Source organism: Mauremys reevesii, linkage group 7 (assembly GCF_016161935.1).
Source record: "Mauremys reevesii isolate NIE-2019 linkage group 7, ASM1616193v1, whole genome shotgun sequence".
NCBI classification, from domain to species: domain Eukaryota; kingdom Metazoa; phylum Chordata; order Testudines; family Geoemydidae; genus Mauremys; species Mauremys reevesii.
Window position 1 is genome coordinate 79,306,953 of NC_052629.1, and position 17,359 is coordinate 79,324,311.

Sequence of the window (17,359 nt, forward strand, 5' to 3'; positions counted from 1 at the left end):
TTAAGTGGAGATTTTAGCCCCGGTGACAAGGCCAAATTTCCAGTCTGGGTAACTACATTTGAACTCTCTAAATTCTTCTGCAATTCCAAGCAGATGCAGTTCCCTTCACTCCCTGTCCTAAAAATGTCCAAACTGCTGTTTGATGTTGGTGAAGCTGAATGGCAGCTGCATTTCCCACCCTCATCCCCAGAGGGGGTGCATTTCATTGGTGAGTGAGTGATCCATCCACACAATGCCAAGTTGTGCTCAATTACACCTGTGCTACCTGACTGATTTCAGTGGTACTATGCAGGTAGGGTGACCAGATATCCTGATATTAGGGGCTTTGTCTTATATATGCAACTATAGTTTTCCCCTCCCCCCCACAAAAAAAGTGTCCCAATTGTTTACATTCACTACACCTGATATTAGGGGCTTTGTCTTATATATGCAACTATAGTTTTCCCCTCCCCCCCACAAAAAAAGTGTCCCAATTGTTTACATTCACACATCTGGGATGCTGTGCTCCAGGACCAGGTGCCAGAAAGGAGAGCAGGGAGCCCATCTCCCCTGTGCATTCAGTGACACCCCTGATAGTGTAATATTCACTACACATTACACCTATGTGCTGGTGTAAATGAAGGTAAAATTTGTTCAAGTCTCTAAAGTCTATTTGGAACCTGCTGGATGAAGAGTGTCTCTCCAACACACTGTCAAAAGAACAGTAAAGTTGCAAAGCGAGGCAGTGAAAGTTAGGAAATGCCAAAATTAAGGTTCCTTGCACAACCTTATTTCAGCCCCCAGTTGGGGAGGAGGGTGCATTATGAGACTGTCTCTAATGATCACATACTATTTCTTTTTGCCACAGGACCCCAGCTTTATTCCATGCATAGAATGGACCTGCTCTGGAAATGAATCAAAGTTACATAGTGAAGCAGGCTGTTGTATGTAGGAGGCCCTGCCTCATTTGTTAGGCCGCTCCTGATTATAAGCCGCACCCTTAAAGTTTGGTGCTATTTTAAAAAAATTAAATTTTTAACTTTTTTTAACTTAAAGAAAATATACACATTAGTAGAACAGTAAAACAGTATTTTATTTAATGAATAGGAAGACATGTACCAGTATTTTTAACACTTTTAACACTTTTGGTAGTCCTGCTTTTGACGGCATGTTATATACTCAAATATTGAAAACTATTTTGTAGTTATACTGTAAATAAAGACGGGAAAAGGAATGGACAACAAGGAGACTGATGGGAACAGTTCTCACCCTCTCCCCTGCACAACAATCAACAACATTAGCAAACGTTCTTAGGGTTAGGAATCATGGCCCCCGCCCCGAACTCCTGCCCCATCCAACCCCCCACGTTCCTTGACACCTCCCCCCACTCCAGGGACCCCTGCCCCATCCAACCACCCCTTCTCTCTGTCCCCTGACAGCCCCTGGAACCCTTGCCCCTGACTCCCTCCCACCGCCCCATCCATCCCCTGATCCTTTCTAACTGCCCCACCAGGACCCTTGCCCCTATTCAATCCCCCTGTTCCCTGCCCTCTGAACCCCCCAACCCCTATCCACCCCGAACCCCCCTGGCCTCTCTCCAACACCCCCTCTCTGCCCCCTTACTGCGCTGCCTGGATGTGGCTGGCGGCACTACAGTCCGGCCGCGGCTGTAGCCAGGAGCCCCGGGATGCTGGGCCGGGGTAGGAGTCACGCGGCCGGAGCCCAGAGCTGGAGGATGTGGCGGGAGCCGGATGGCCAGAGCCAGGTAGCTGGACGGCCAGAGTAGGCGGCCGGGAAGGGATGCGGGCCAGGGCCGAACCGGGGCCGGGCGCGGCGGGGGACGCGCGGCCGAGCAGGGCCGCCCAGAGAATTCCGGGGGCCCGGGGTCTTCGGCGGGGGCCCTTCGTTCTGGGACCTGCCGCCGAAGTGTCCCGAAGACCCGCTGCGGGGCACCTCCGCCACCGAATTACCGCCGAAGCGGGACCCGCTGCTGAAGTGGAGCCCGATCTTCGGCGGTAATTGGCGGCGGAGGTCCCGCCGCGGGTCTTCGGGCACTGCGGCGCGGGTCCTGAACGGAAGGGCCCGCCGCCAAGTACCGCCAAGACCGGGCTGCACGGCAGCGGGTCCCGCTGGGCGGTAACTCGCCAGTGGGGTCCTTCCGCCCGGAGTGGAAGGACCCCCATCCCGCAGGCGAAGACCAGGAGCAGAAGCAGCTCCTGCGCCCGGCCCCGCAAGAGTTTTCCGGGCCCCGGGCGAGTGAAGACCCCGCCCGGGGCCCCGAAACTCTCGTGGGGCCCCTGCTGGGCCTGGGGCAATCCCCTTACCCCCGGGCAGCCCTGAGGCGCGGCCGGCGGAGGCGGGATGCGGCTGGGGCGGGAGGCGGGACGCAGCCGGGCCTGGAGGCGGGACGGCCGGGCTGGGCCGGGCGGAGGCGGGAGGCGAGGGGAGGCGGGACGGCCGGGGAGGCAGGTACGCTGGGCTGGGGCCGGGCGGCAGGGGGGGCGGGGACGGGGCTGGGGCTGGAGCCGGGCGGCGCGAGGCCAGGCCGGGCGGAGGCGGATGCGCGGGCCGGGCGGCGGGGGCGAGGCGGCGGAGGCAGGGCTGGGGCTGGGGCCGGGCGGCAGGGGCGCGCGAGGCCAGGCCGGGCGGAGGCGGATGCGCGGGCCGGGCGGCAGGGGCGGGGACTGGGCTGGGGCTGGAGCCGGGCGGCGCGAGGCCAGGGCCGGCGGAGGCGGATGCGCGGGGCCGGGCGGCGGGGGGGGCGGGGACCGGGCTGGGGCGGGAGCCGGGCGGCGCGAGGCCAGGCCGGCGGAGGCGGATGCGCGGGCCGGGCGGAGGCGGATGCGCGGCCGGGCGGCGGGGAGGCAGGTACGTGGGGCTGGGGCCGGGCGGCAGGGGGCGGGACGGGGCTGGGGCTGGAGCCGGGCAGCGGGCCAGGGCTGGCGGAGGCGGATGCGCGGGCCGGGCGGCGGGGAGGCGGGACGCGGCCGGGCGGAGGCAGGTACGCGGGGCTGGGGCCGGGCGGCAGGGGGGGCGGGGACGGGGCTGGGGCTGGAGCCGGGCGGCGCGAGGCCAGGGCCGGCGGAGGCAGGTGCGTGGGGCCGGGTGGCGGGGAAGGTGGGGACGCGGCCGGGGTCGGAGCCGGGCGGCGGGGGAGGCAGGGAGCCCAGAGCCCTCTGAGTCCCGGCCGCGGCTGGGATTTAAAAGGCTGTGGGCTCCCCGCAGCTGCCGGCAGCCCAGAGCCCTCTGATTCCCTGCCGCGGCTGGGATTTAAAGGGCTCTGGGCTCCCGCCACGGCTATTGTCCCGATTGTAGGCCGCACCCCTAGTTTAAACACTCACCTTAGGGGAAAAAAGTGCGGCCTATACTCGGGACAATACGGTATGTAGTGAATGAGGCAGTGGATTGCAAGAAGAGAAAGGATGGACTTGGTCCCAGTCTCCGCCCCAACCCCCCACCAGCTTCCAGTCCCAGTCTCTCACTTCCCTTTCCTTGTCCCTACTCCTGCCTGCTGGTCTGGCTCATGTCTCGTCTGCATCTGACTCAAACGACTTCCTCCTCCATTCTGCCTGGGCTTAGAAGGGGTGTCACTGAATGCACAGGGGAGATGGGCTCCCTGCTCTCCTTTCTGGCACCTGGTCCTGGAGCACAGCATCCCAGATCAGCATTTCCAGAGAAAGGCCTGCTTAGCCCTGGGCTGGAGCATGCTCAGTGTGGGCTGAAATTTTGCGGAAACTAGCTGTCAAAATCCAAGAAGTCTCTACTGTGCATATGCAAGCTGCAATTTTTCAAAGGCTTACAACATGGCCAAATGTGGGCTGATTTTCACTGGAATGGCAAAAGGCACATCCCAGACCCAAAGGCCCAACCCCCTGTTAAATTTCAAGTCATTGTTCCAAAGTATGGGGTTGCTAGAACTTTTTAAAGAAAAGGCTGCCAGAATTTAACATGGGCAAAACCATATATTTTCCTCTAGCCTTGTTCTCGAAATGGCTGAACCGTTTTGGATATTTTTTTACACAGAGAAAAAAATTAGCTTGAGGCAGACACCCTCCATGAAAAATGTCAGCCCAGACAATTAAAGCTTGGCAAAGTTATAAGCAACTGAAAAGAGGAGCTTATAATGGGAGGTGTATGGCAAACTTAATAATAGGTGGTGCTTGCAGCCCTGCCTATAATATGGTATTATTAATAATTAAAACAGAAAGGATCTGCATTCCTTATACTACTTTAGGTGTCAGAGATGCTATCAGCTGTAACAAAGGAAGTGCAAGACTATGATCTTGATTGGGTCTTTCCAGGTAGATGAAGGAAGAACTGGCTTTTAAATATGATTTCAAAATGCTAGGTCACTTTTACATCTGCAATATACATTTGACTTGATCCTGTAAGCAGCTTAATATTGTGAATATTCCTGTTAATTGTGAAAATGGCCAATTTACCAAATTTTGCAGAAAGCAGTATTTCAAATGGCCAGAATACAAAATGACAAGGGCTTTCACTAAATTATCTTTGCCAATTTGTTATAGCTCTTCTGCATTGCTATATCATCTTGCTGTCTTCCATTATCCCTATATATTTATCACAGTATGGCCAAGGCATGTTAAAATGCATTATCATTTCCTAGCTATGTAATGTTGTTTATAACATGGTTGTATTATCAAATCCAATCTGTTTTATGCTCTATCTAGGCAATGATACCCTGCTATGAGACACAACATGGTATTACAACTTGTGTATGTTATGCTGTGTACTTTCTCATGTCCCAGACTGGGTCCCATGATCTAACATCTTAATCATAGGACTGGAAGGGACCTCAAGAGGTCATCTAGTCTAGTCCAGTCCCCTGCACTCATGGCAAGACTAAGTATTACCTAGACCATCCCTGACAGGTTTTTGTCTAAACTGCTCTTTAAAATCTCCAATTAGGGAGATTCCACAACCTCCCTGGACAATTTATTCTAGTGCTTAACCACCCTGACAGTTTGGAAGTTTTTCCTAATGTCCAACCTAAACCTCCCTTGCTTCAATTTAAGCCCATTGCTTCTTGTGATAGCCTCATATGTTGTGTGTGTGTGTGTATATATATATATATGTGTGTGTGTGTGTGTGTGTATGCCCATGAGTGGATACATGTCAGCATCTGCATGAATGTGTGTGTTTGTGATTCTTCCAACACCTGCCTGGTGACTCCCATTCCTGGTGGGCAGACTTCAGCCCTGCTGTGACCGCTAGACCAGACTGCCTATGCCCAGTCCCTTACAGTGAGTCTCTGTGGGTAATTGTGTGCATGTAAGCACATAGGCACGTGTAATGGGCACGAGCATACAAGTGAAATGTATGTGCCTTGGCCTCACGTTGCTTCTTATTGGGAGAAGATGGGTTTGCCTCTAACCTTCAGGAGTCTGGGCCTGTGTGGTTGCCATGGCAGCCTGATCATCCAGATTAACCAGTACAGGGTCTGGAATCTCTGCAGATCCCAAGGGCACAGTGATGCCCCATGAGGCAGCAGAACAATAAAAGCCTCATCTTTCTTCTCTGTGCCTTGAATCAAGAGGAAAAGACAGTGGCAGCAGCAGGGCCTGGATTACGGTATTTGTTGCCATTTCCTGTTGCCAACAATAACGAGAGGGCATCATTAGTTTCCTGGGCAACGTGCTTTGTATCTGTGGCTTTTCAAGGGCCTCTTGCATTGGGGTCTTTTATTGAGGACCCTATTTCCCCCCCCTTTGTCTGTTAGAACTATTGCTCTGTCTGATCCACTCAACACACCCTTCTCTGCATCTCAGTCCTGCCCTCCGGTGGCTGCTAGTCTTTCGTTCACAGGAAGGCAGGCTTTTAACCCTCTCTTTCATGCTACCTGCTTTGACCTTTGGGCTAAAACAGCTGTTGAAATCCTTCTCATCTCTGTTGACCCATCGGCCAACACCAGATGCTTCTGGAAACCATGAAAAAGGAAGGTTGAGAAGGTGCAGTGAGGCGGCTCAGGGGCGGACTGGAGACCAGGGATGGCAGCCCTTTTGAAGTGAGCTTGACAGTTGGAAACATGACTAAAAAAAGCCCATTCCTTCCCCACGTAATGGTGTCTAGGTCTGACCCTCCTCTAACTGACACTGGAGTGACTCCACTGAACTCCATGGCCATTCAACAGTGTACATCAGAATTGGGTCTTGCAGACATAGAAGCCTCATCTGCTTATTCTACTGGCTCAAGCAAGGCTTCATGCCCATAAACCCTCTGCAGCCTGTTCAGCTTTGGATACATCTACATTGCAGCTGGGAGGTGTAATTCCCAGCTCAGGTAGACAGACATGCACTAACTCTGGATGAGCTAGCGTGCCAAAAATAGCCATGTGGCTGTGACAGCACAGACAGTGGCTTTGGCTAGCTGCCCAAGAGCAACCCCCTCTGAGGTTCTCACATGGCTAGTCCAAACTATGTCCACACTGCTTGGACATGTACATCTACCTGAGCTGTAAATTAGACATACCTTTAGAAGGCAGTAACTGGGTTCTATCTTGTACCATGGTGCAATAACATGAGTTGACAATGTCCCACAAGCCCTGTTCAAAGGACACAGCCTAGCCCCAGGAAAAGCATGGACAACCTGGTGGACTATCTAAATGTTAGGGCTTGGTGTTTTGGGATCCAGAAAAAAGCTGAAAATAGCGGTGTGTGGGTGAAGTTGAACAAAGCTGAATATTTCAAGGGACTTATTGAGTGAAATTCTCTGGTCTGTGTTGTACAGTTGGTCCAAGGAGATGGCCCTCATGGTCCCTTCAGGCGTTAAAATCTATGAAGCTGTGTGTTTGTTTTTTGTGGGTTTCGTTTTGCTGCAGAGTGCCCAGTGCTGGGGCCAGAATCATGTGCAATCTCATTGTGTGGCTGCGCTTTGCCATCCAGCAAAGAGCAGAGCTTAAGTCTGTTGGTGACTCCTGGAAGCAATAGCCTGTGAAAACAAAGGCACAAAAACTACTAACGCCAGCATACATCCCTGCTATTTACCCCCTGGGATTTTCCCAGTGCCCTTTCTCTCATAGCTTATTTCTGTAATGGGGGAGGAAACTGAGCAGGGAATCTGATATTTTGGTCCTATCCCAAGAGATGCAAATAAACATTCCAAATAGGATCTAAAAGTAAAGGCAGGGGGGGGGGAAGGGGGAGGGGGAGATGGAGGTGGATCTATTATTCATGAAGGAGATAATACTACAACAGTCATCTTGAATGGCCCCCAACAGTTCAGTGTAATGTTACTATAGTGACGCTGGCTAGGGATGGCCAACTCTGTGTCCGTTAAGAGACAGCTGCATAACATAGAGCGATCAAGAAAGCCATAAGCCTTGCACCCCCCCCGCCCTTCAGTGTAGAGAAGAGCAAAATAGGGCAGAACCCTTCCCCCCCAATATTTGGGAGTGTGCAGTTGTGCTTCCAGGTCATGCCCCCCCTTGACTCCTTTACAGGCCACAACCAAGATCTGTGGGGCTGGGAGGGGCAGGCACTGGATATGGTCTACTGCCCTTGGCAGAGCATGGATTTCTCAGCTGCCTGCTTTTGGAGAAGAGGGGGTGGGACGTAGGCATAAGCGCCAGTGGCAGCACAGGTCCAAAGAAAGCTATGCTGCTCAGCTAGTGAGAGCCCAGAAAGCCACTTGGAGGGGCTGCCCTTCCACCAGAATAGAGGATCCATGTGTTTCTATGTTGATGCGTGGGATCCTTGGGTTTTACAACTTGTCTCCTCCTTCCTCTGTGTCAATCAGACTTCCTTCCCCTAAAGGGGTGATTGTGATTTTAAGTTCCTGAACTCCACAGTATGAAGACCATTTGCAACCCTCCCAGAGATGGAAATGGAGGATGGCTCCAATGTGAGCTTGTAATTATGGCTCACCTACGACACTTTCTAGCTGCCTTTTCATGGATGATTTTTATTTTGTCTTCCAGGCAGAAGGGTTCTTCCTCTTCTTTGCTGCTTTGTCTCTTTCCTTTACTCAAAAGTCACTGCCTCCTGCTTAGCAGGCTGATTTCAGTGTGTTTTGTGGTGCTGGATGGGTGAGCAGTGGTCATTACTACGCTTTATGTGGCTGCATAATGCCAAGTGGTATAACATGGAGGCTACTGCATAGCAGCTCTCCTGGGGAATCGGAGGTTTCAGGGCACTTGGGGTTATGACTGTGAGTGCTGATTTGGCTATATACTGTTAGAGGCTATTCCCACAGCATACTGTGGCATTCTTTCTAAGGGATGGGGGTGCGGATAGCTGGGAGAATAAGGACACAGTGAAGAAATGGGGGCTTACAGAGAGACTGAATTGGAGAGAGCTGTAGAATTTGTGGATCTTGCTTTCCTCAGTGTGTTACCTGCAATAGTCTCTTTATTAGTGTTGCCTAAATTGTGCCTAATTTATTAGATTGGCTAAGCTCTTACTTCCGTTTGCAGATTGTCACTGTTGTTTGTCTGCATTACAATTTCAGTGGCTACGTATGTGTGTAGTGTGTGTGGAAAATTGGCTCATTTTGTTGAAAACAATATGAATCCACAAAATGTATCAATGCGAGGGGATTTCTAGAGGAGAGAGACCCAAATCAGAAAGGTCAGATTTTCAGTCCTATAACTGGACATTTTAGCAGAATTTCATTTTGTGAAAATGTTTGAATGGTTTTGTTCCTATGTAGAAAGTTGCTGCAAAACTGAATTGTCGTCCTCTGGTCAACTCTAAAATATAAAATACAACCCCCTGAGAAGACAGTCCCTGCCCCAAAGAGTTCACAATCTTAGTCTAAGATGAAAGAGAACAAGTAGATCCATCAAAGAGATGGGGGAGATGTGGTGGGGCATCCATCCCACACTGGCAGAGAAGGGGTTAATAGAGCCCTGGGGAGGCTGTGTGGGAAGCAGCCAATAGGAGAGGGGCTGTGAGGAACAGCCAATCAGGACCCAGCAGGTCCATATAAATGGGAGCTGCAGGGCAGATTAGGCCAGTTACTGCAGGGAGCTCCAGGGAGAGAACTGGGTTCCTAGAGTGCTGCAGGAGGGTAGTGCCTCAGACAGGGCAGCTGCTAGCAGGGACTGGGGAAGCCAGAGAGCTTCTGGCTCGCTCCTAAGACTTCCAGGCTCGAGGCCTTGGGAAGAGGGTGAAGAAGGTGCTGGGGCCGTGGGGAAGTGGCCCAGGGAATTTGAAGCAGAACTGGTGGAGTAGTTAAAGAGAGGCAGTGGGAGGCTGCTAGCTACAGAGCTGGAACCTGGAGTAGTGGGTGGGCCTGGGGTCCCCCCCTTCCCCCACTCACCACTGGGGAAGTGGTTAGATTCTAGAACTGAGAGTCCCCCCACACACACACAAGGGGGAAAACACACAGTGACATGACCAGAGGGTCAAGTCAGGCAGAGGATGCTGCAGTATTTGGACTGAGGTGGGTCTTCAGGCAGTGACGATGATGGGTGAGGCAGGAAGAGGGCACACTGTCTAACAGAGCTAATTCCTGTGATGGCCAGCAGGAGGTGCTGCAGTGGTGAGTGAACCTGTGACAGGAGAGAACAAGGTGACAGCAAGATAATGCTGTTTAGTGTAATAAGTAGTGCCCAGTTTGATGGGCTTTGGAACAGGCCCATAGGGAGACTCTACTTTCCCCCCATTACACCACCTTGCCAGCTGAGTGAATTTCATTAACTTGCAGTTTTTCTTCCAGACCTATAGTGAAGATGCTAAATAAGATGGTACTGAGCCCAAAATCGAGTGGTACCAAGCTATGCACCTCCACTGCCCCTCCCTAGTTGGACTGGCATTGCCAATTATTTCTGTTCCTTCTGCTGCTTTCCAATTAAAGTGCCAATGTTTGCATCCACATTGATTTGCATTCCCTCTGGGCCTGCTCCTGTGAGGTGCTGAGCACCCTTGGTTGCTGCAACCTTCAGTAGGAGCTGAGAGTGCTCCATGCTATGTAGGACCAGTCCCGTGAGAGTAAGAGTTGGTGAGACATTAGCATGTGTTATGCTTATACAAGTATATGGTGACTTCTGTTTTCACTTCACTCCTTCCTTGTGTAGTTCTAGCCAATAAAAGGCAATCACATGTCTTGCAAGACTCATGCTTTATAAACTCTTGCTTATCACGTATGGTTGTGTGCTACCTTCTGGAAGGTTATAGATTTCCCTCTTAGGAAGAAACCAGACCAAATACTGGGGGCAGGAGTCAGATTTGCCAAACAGTAACTACCCCTTCTTGCCTAGTCTGTTTATGGATACTACATTCACTCTACTCTAATCATCTCGGGCCTTCCCAGTTCTTCATAACTCTTCAAATACCATTGACAGTGGTACACTGAGGGCCAAATACTGATCTGCCTCCCCACGCAAAGTGGCCTTTTAGGATTTATCTCCTCGGGACAGGATGCACAGCAAGCTAGGGTGAGAATCTACAGGGAGCTAGCTTGTAGATAAGCTCTTATGTCACGTTAGTCCTTTTGCAGTGGATGGCTGCTGGTAGGTAAAGTACTACCCAACGTGAATAAGGAGATCAGAATCTGGCCCTATATGTATCTAATTCCTAACATCCTACATCATCCAGAATTAGACTGAGTAACATGTTTTTTTTCATTTTCACGTGTTCCCTTAACTGCTCTTATCAATAGGCCTTGTAGAAATGTCTTCTCAGTATTATTTTTGCTTTAAAAAAGAATATTTCAGCCATTTGTATATTACCCTATATTCCATCCTTAACTCTTTCGATGAGCATTAGGTCATTGTACCTTTGCACAGAATGAAGTGAAACACATACTCTCACAAGTACTCCTTGCTCATGCCAATACTCCATCTGTGTCAATAGGTTTTCTCAGGTGAGCAAGGATTGGGTTCTGTGGTTTTCCTTATGATCCTTGCAGGTGATGACACCAAATCATTGTATCAAGGGAAATCTTGGGTTCAGCCATACTGGCTTGGAGCACAGACTATGCGCTATGCTCATTCTGCCAAACACTGCAGTTGGAAGTATTTGGTTCTCACCTGGAATATGCCGGGCGGTGTATCTGGAAATTAAGGGGGGGGGGTTAATTGCACTTGGCTTTTCTGATCTTCCTGCTGGTGGTTGGCCTCTTGTTTAAAAAATTTCACCCAACAGCGTGTGGGCCCAGTGTCAGACTATAAGCAAACCCCCCATCTGGCTTTAATTACTAGTGTCACATTGGCAGAAGAACATGCTATTCAAACACAAATGTTTGACGTTTGGAATGGAAAGCTCTTGATAATCTTCTTGATAAGGTTGCAGGTTAAGACTGAGGTGCATTGTCAGAACTGTATCTACCTATCTATCTAAGGTACTTATATGGGCTTCCTCGCCATAGTGTCTGAGTGTCTTGGTCTTTAATGTATTTATCCTCTCAGCACTCCTCAGGGACAGGGCAGTGCTATTAATTCCATTGTACAGATGAGGGGAAATGAGACACAGAAAGTTGCTGCAAAACTGAATTGCCCATGGTCGCACATCAAGTCTGTGGCAGAGCAGGGAATCCCTGGCTAGTCACCTAGCCACTGCACCATCCTTTCTGAAGGGGAGCCCAGGACTGGAACTGTAAGTGATGCCCAAGATCAGGACTAAGGTGCATTTGTGGAGCTGGGTGAAAACTCAGGCCTGGAGTACCAAAGGGTGTACATGTGAGGAATTAAGGGACATTAGGAGACCTATTGCCTGTGGCAGGGGAGATCAGGTCAGGAATAGAAGGGGATGATGCAGGTCTGGACTCAGATGCTGGGTGGAGGAAATTTGCATGGTGCAGTAAGAACTGGAGTTCTGCAATGCACTCTGTGCGGACAGAAGGGATGCTTAAGTTCTTATAATGAACGAGCCATTCTATTGGGATGTGGTCTAGAACAAAACATATGGACTGTCTGAATGTGTAACTCTACACATGCCATTACTGGAAAGCTGCAAGATGGGAGATAAGGAGAAAGGAATGAATGGAGCCATCTTCTTCAAAGCAAGCCTGTCTGATCCCACAGGCTACATGGTGGTTCATGCCAGAGGCTGATGAAAGAGCTACTAAAATAGCATGGAGACTTGACTTCTGTCCATAGCTTGGCTTGATCATCTCCATAGAATAAAGTGCAGTCATCATGCCCCAAGTCTAAAGCCATTAATGCACACCCAGGAAGCTAGAGGAATCAGGTTGTCCTTGGACCTGACTTGCCAGCACGGTCTTGGTACCCTTCTCCCCAGAAAGGAAATGGGACAGGAAGTGGAGGGTGTTAAAGGATGTTTTCTCAAGGATGCTCCAATTCCATTCCTACTGACTCCAATGAAAGTCTCCATTGACTTCATTAGACTTGAAAGGTCTAACCACTGCTTCTTTAGGGTGACAGTCACCTTGCTCTTGTGAGGCAAAGTGCTGATAATGGACCCAAAAGCCAGTGGGGAGAGCTTACTAGCCCTGAGGGGCAGGAGTCTGGTCTTGCCAATTTAGCAGACTTAGCCATTCTCCTCCCTCCCCTCCCCACCCCATCACCACCTATGGATAATATGGAACTCTGGAACTTTGGGTGAGAGAAAAGCAGACAGTGGCATGATACTTCACAGGACTTCTAGCTAGATTGCCAGATAGGGGTACAGAGGAGCACAGCTTCTCCTTGCTCTTAGGCATATATCCCAAGTCAGCTGTGGCATCCCTCTTTAGCATTGCACAAGCATCACCCAGAACACATGGCCAAATGACGAACCGTGGAAAGTACAACTCCTGGGCTATCTCCCTTTGGGGGAAATGGTGCCCAAACTCACCAGAGTTGGAAAATGGGATTGAGTTTCCTTTCCTTGCACCATCTGGTGACTGCTGAGGCTGGCCTGAAATGCTTCGACAGCTAATTGTGACATGTCACTTACTTTAGCTTGAATGAGGTGTGTGTGTGGGGGGGGATGTGTTACAGAAGATGTCAGCATAACAAATGTTTCCTCAATATATCAGCTGGCACCAGGGCTTCTTGATGGCAGCATGTTTGCCTGAGTTCAGATTGCCTTGTTGTCCTCTCCAAGGAGCACTGCTTGGCTTGGAAAACTTTAAAGACAAAATGTGACAGACCAAAATCAATCAATCAGTAAATAAATTGTCCGTCTCGTTCCTGGGATTCTGCAGTTTATTAACTCAGCACTGATGAAAAATAGCTGAATGCTTAGTAGCTTCATGAAACTAATTATGATAAACAGCCCCATTGCTGTTAATATCCGGCCATTAATTCCGAAATGGAGCCGCGGAAAATGTCAGGAATGGAAATGTCAACTCTCTAAGACGACCTGACAGCTGCTGAAGTGGGGACTGTAGCATCAACACATGGAGGGGGAAGGGGTGAGCCAGAAATCAGCATGATGATGATATATGGTAGGAATTTATAATTATTTGACTTGATTTCCCATTCCTTTCCTATAAGGTGCACTTCCTGCAAGCCCATGGCTACGGTTTACTTCAAATCTTGGGTCATGTGCTATTCCTCACGTTGAAACAAACGAACTTGCAGCCACTGGGTGTGCATTACACGCTCCCCCTCCTCCCCCCCCCGGCGAGGAAAGCTCATCTTGAGTTTCCGAAGTCCCTCAGCTTCAAAACTCCATATGGGCTCCTACTTGTAATGCTGCACTTCGGTGAGGGTCACAGACAGTGGGGAGCAAACCTGTGACTTCTGCATCTTAAAGAATGAATCTCTGCTGTCTGAGTTGAGTCCATAATTCTGTGTCTCAGCCAGGGGGACAGAGCACTATGCAGAATGGGTGCGCATTACATAAACTTGTCACAACTCTAACACAACAGCAACCAGAGTCTGGTGTCCACTGAATCCTGCATCTGTCTCCCTGATGTATTCTCTCCAGAGCTCCACGAAGGATGGCCTTTGACAGGCATTCCCCACATTCTTGTGAACCAATGACAGCTATAATGGGGGAGGGACAAAAAGGATTTGTTTGTTTGTAATATGGTTGCACCCAGGGGCTGCACTGTCGGGTGCTGTGCATGCACACAAACACACCTGACAGTCCCTGCTCCAAATTCATGTTTATTCCTTTCAATTTCATATTGTAAACACTGTTACAATAAGCCTCATTTGTACAATAGCCAGACAGAATGTTGTACAAAATTCCATTTATTGCATGCTTCCCTTGAATATTCTCCTATCATTTGTGTGAATGTTTCAAAGGGGAAGATCACCAGAAGATTCACTACTGAGTAAGCAGGAAGGAATTCCAAATATGCAGATAAATGATGGGGGAAAATAGGGATATTGACGATCCAGCATGGCTTATAATAGAAAGCCAAGCTGGTAGTTGGTGCAATAAATCAAGTGATGCACAAGTAGCAGGAAGACACACTTGGGTGACAGGATCCAATCTATACATAGAACCTAGAGTGGCATCATGCTACATGAGTCAACAATTCAGATGTTGGCACGGCTATGTCATATTCCCCTGGAATGTTGGGATATTTCTGTAGTTCAAAGCTGGCTGTCCCTAATGACAAATAGTCAGGGCCGGCTTTAGGAACTGTGGGGCCTGATTTGAATACCTGGCGGCAGTCCGGGTCTTCGACGGCACTTCAGCTGCGGGTCCTTCACTTGCTCCGGGTCTTCCACCGCACTGAAGGACCTGCCGCCGAAATGCCGCCGAGGACCTGGAGCGACTGAAGGACCCGCCACTGAAGTGCTGCTGAAGACCTGGACCGCCGCCGGGTGAGTAAAAATTAAATAATGAGGCACTCTTCTTTAGGGCATGGGGCCCTCTTAGGCGCAGGGCCTGATTCGGGGGAATCGGCCTAAAGCCGGCCCTGCGAATAGTAGCTCTGTTAAGATACCGGAACTGGTCCTGGGTGCGTCTGATTTGAATGCTGGTCTGTTCTGTATCTTGGGCCAGATCTTCAGCTGGTGTAGATGGGTGTAGTTTCATTCAACTCAAAGAAGATGTGCTGATTTAAACCAGGGGAGGATCCGGTCCCTTGCATTTAGGTAGCCACATTTGAATTATAGGACTGCTTGAGTCCCAATAAGGCAATACATTTCCCTAGCAGCTACTGTTAAGATGTCATTCAGTATTTTAAAGGGCATGGATGGCATTTCCTAGAAGAAAAAAATCTTGTGCATCGTATTCTCCAGGCTGACGTGGGAATAAGCATGGACCTTCTTGGAATTGTGGGAAGTGCCAAAAAATGTGACCTTGTTGGTCAGATCCTTTCCAGCAGAGACTGGGGACATTTGATTCCACAGTTAGCCAGATTGTGTGACTCTGATCTGCATTGTACCTAATCTCATGAATAATGTCCCGGATGGTGAGCACTACTCAGTGTGAGTAAGGGTATTGCAGTTGGCCTTTTGTTTAATGATCACTGGTGACTGGAAGCACAATAGTTTCAAGAAGGTGGAGAACTGTCTGGAGGACAGTTTCTATGGGACTCTAGAATTCTAATTCCCCTTTCTTTTTTTAGGTGCAGTGACTTGTCTGTGCATCATCTGGGACTGTATAAAATTTGTCCTTTTATGCTGGGACTTTCAAGGGAGCTAGGTGCCCAATTACCATTGAATTTCTCCTTGCCTCTAACCCTTCTCAATTCGGTTTGCAATGTGGACATCAGCAGACATCTGTTCCCAGCTGCAGCCACCTTGAGGAGGTCTGAAAATCTGACTCTTCTAGTTTTCTTGGTCTATTATCTGAAAGAACTGATCTAGGTGTGATGACCTGTCCTGTTCACCGTCTGTGGCATTGTGGTAGAGATTGGGGTAAAGTCTCCACTCTGTTTAGTTGACAAGCCCATCTTTACAATTTCATTGTGATTGTAGTTTCAGCATGAAAGTTGCATTGGAAAATGTAGTTAAAGAGGTTTGTTCCATTGGTTTATTTTACAAGGGACAAAACAAAATGGGTAGGCTCACCACTGCATTCTGGCTGCTCGATATTGCTCCAGCAAAACAAAAGACCCATCAGCTAATTTTAACTGACTGGTTTATGGCTGCTTTGTATCCTCAGAGCAGTTGAAAGCAGCTGGAACATAAAAGGGAATCTGGACTAGTATTTCCTTCCCAAATTCAAACAAGAACCTGACGGGGTCCTCATTGGAGTGAGTGAGTGAGTGAGTGTGTGTGTGTGTGACTTATACAAAGTCAAAATTGACATAGCCTTGACTCTCACCATTTCTAGTTGACTCTTCCTGGTGATACTGTATTTTAAGATCTGATTTAAGATATGATGTATTGTTAGGGTGTTAAATGAACATGTGGTGTTTACTCTAGATTAATGCCGTGCCTTGTGTGTGGGAACACATCTAGGCATAGAGATGGCAATTTAGGGCCTGATTCTCCAGTGGCTTTGCACCTACCTCATGTATTCATTTACACCCTCTGCAGAAGGAATGGTGTGTGTGTGTAAAAACACTACTATATCTGAGAGTGTTCTACCCCCACTTTCCCTAGGATGACACAATGCAGCAGAAAATCCAGCTCTTCATATCCCACCTCGTCTTTAAAGTCCATGGGAGTCGGACATTTTTATATTGTAACTTTATTTTACATTTTTAGGAAAGACATTGTTAAAATTCGCTGGCAGTTTCAGGAATCGCTGTGAGTGGTGATGGCTTTCAGAAATATCCATTACTTCAGTGTCCTTCTACTGTGAGCGGCACGTATGGGCCTGATGCACTTCTGCCAGAGAACAGAAGTCAGTGGGGAATTGAGGCCCCTAGATTTTACACTTAAGAGAATGAAGCCCTTTATACAGGGCCGGCTCTACAGTTTTTGCTGCCCCAAGCAGCGCACCGAATTGCTACTGCGGACAGTGGGGGCAGTCCGTGTGCCCTTAGGGCGGCAGGTGCGTTTCCGCGGCAGTGGCAATTCGGCGGCAGCTTTTATGTTTAGCTGAAGCCGCCGTGGAAACATGCCTGCCACCCTAAGGACACAGGGACTGCCCCCGCTGACCGCGGCGACAATTCAGCGCGCTGCTTGGGGGCAAAACAACAGGGACTGCTGCCCCTTGCAGATTGCCGCCCCAAGCACCAGCTTGGAATGCTTTATATGCTGGAGGTGAGCAGTAATTTGTACAGTATCCACTTACGGTTTAAATTTGTATGCTTGTTTTGTGCATTTCTCCTCCAAGACTTGGGTTCAAATGCTGACATCCTATTAAAACTGGCTTGATGGTTCTTAAACAGGACTCTAAGGTTCCAGGCTAATGCAGAAATCTTAGCTCTGTTACAGGCCGTGGGGCTGGATTCTGATACCCTATCTCGTGCTTGCACCCTTAGCCTGAAAATCATCTCATTGGCGCCAATGAGGTCACTCACAGGGCTGTAGCTGTGCAATCTGCCTGAGTCAGGAGCAGTGCATAGGTGTGACCGAGTGGGTCTGCTTCCTGTTTTTCTCCCCACTTTGCTCTGTGGG

At 49.5% G+C, this 17,359-nt stretch overlaps 1 protein-coding gene across 2 annotated transcripts in view; it reads left to right on the forward strand.

Moving 5' to 3' along the window:
• Positions 1-1,728: 1,728 nt before the first annotated feature.
• DNAH1 (dynein axonemal heavy chain 1) overlaps positions 1,729-17,359 on the forward strand; it is a 172,243-nt gene continuing 156,612 nt past the window's right edge. Inside the window, exon 1 of one of the 2 annotated variants that reach the window (XM_039546880.1) lies at positions 1,729-1,744. The gene's annotated coding sequence lies outside the window, so the exon portion shown is untranslated. Of the gene's footprint in view, positions 1,745-5,479; positions 5,572-17,359 lie in introns of those variants that run through there. The other variant, XM_039546878.1, reaches the window with a different exon arrangement.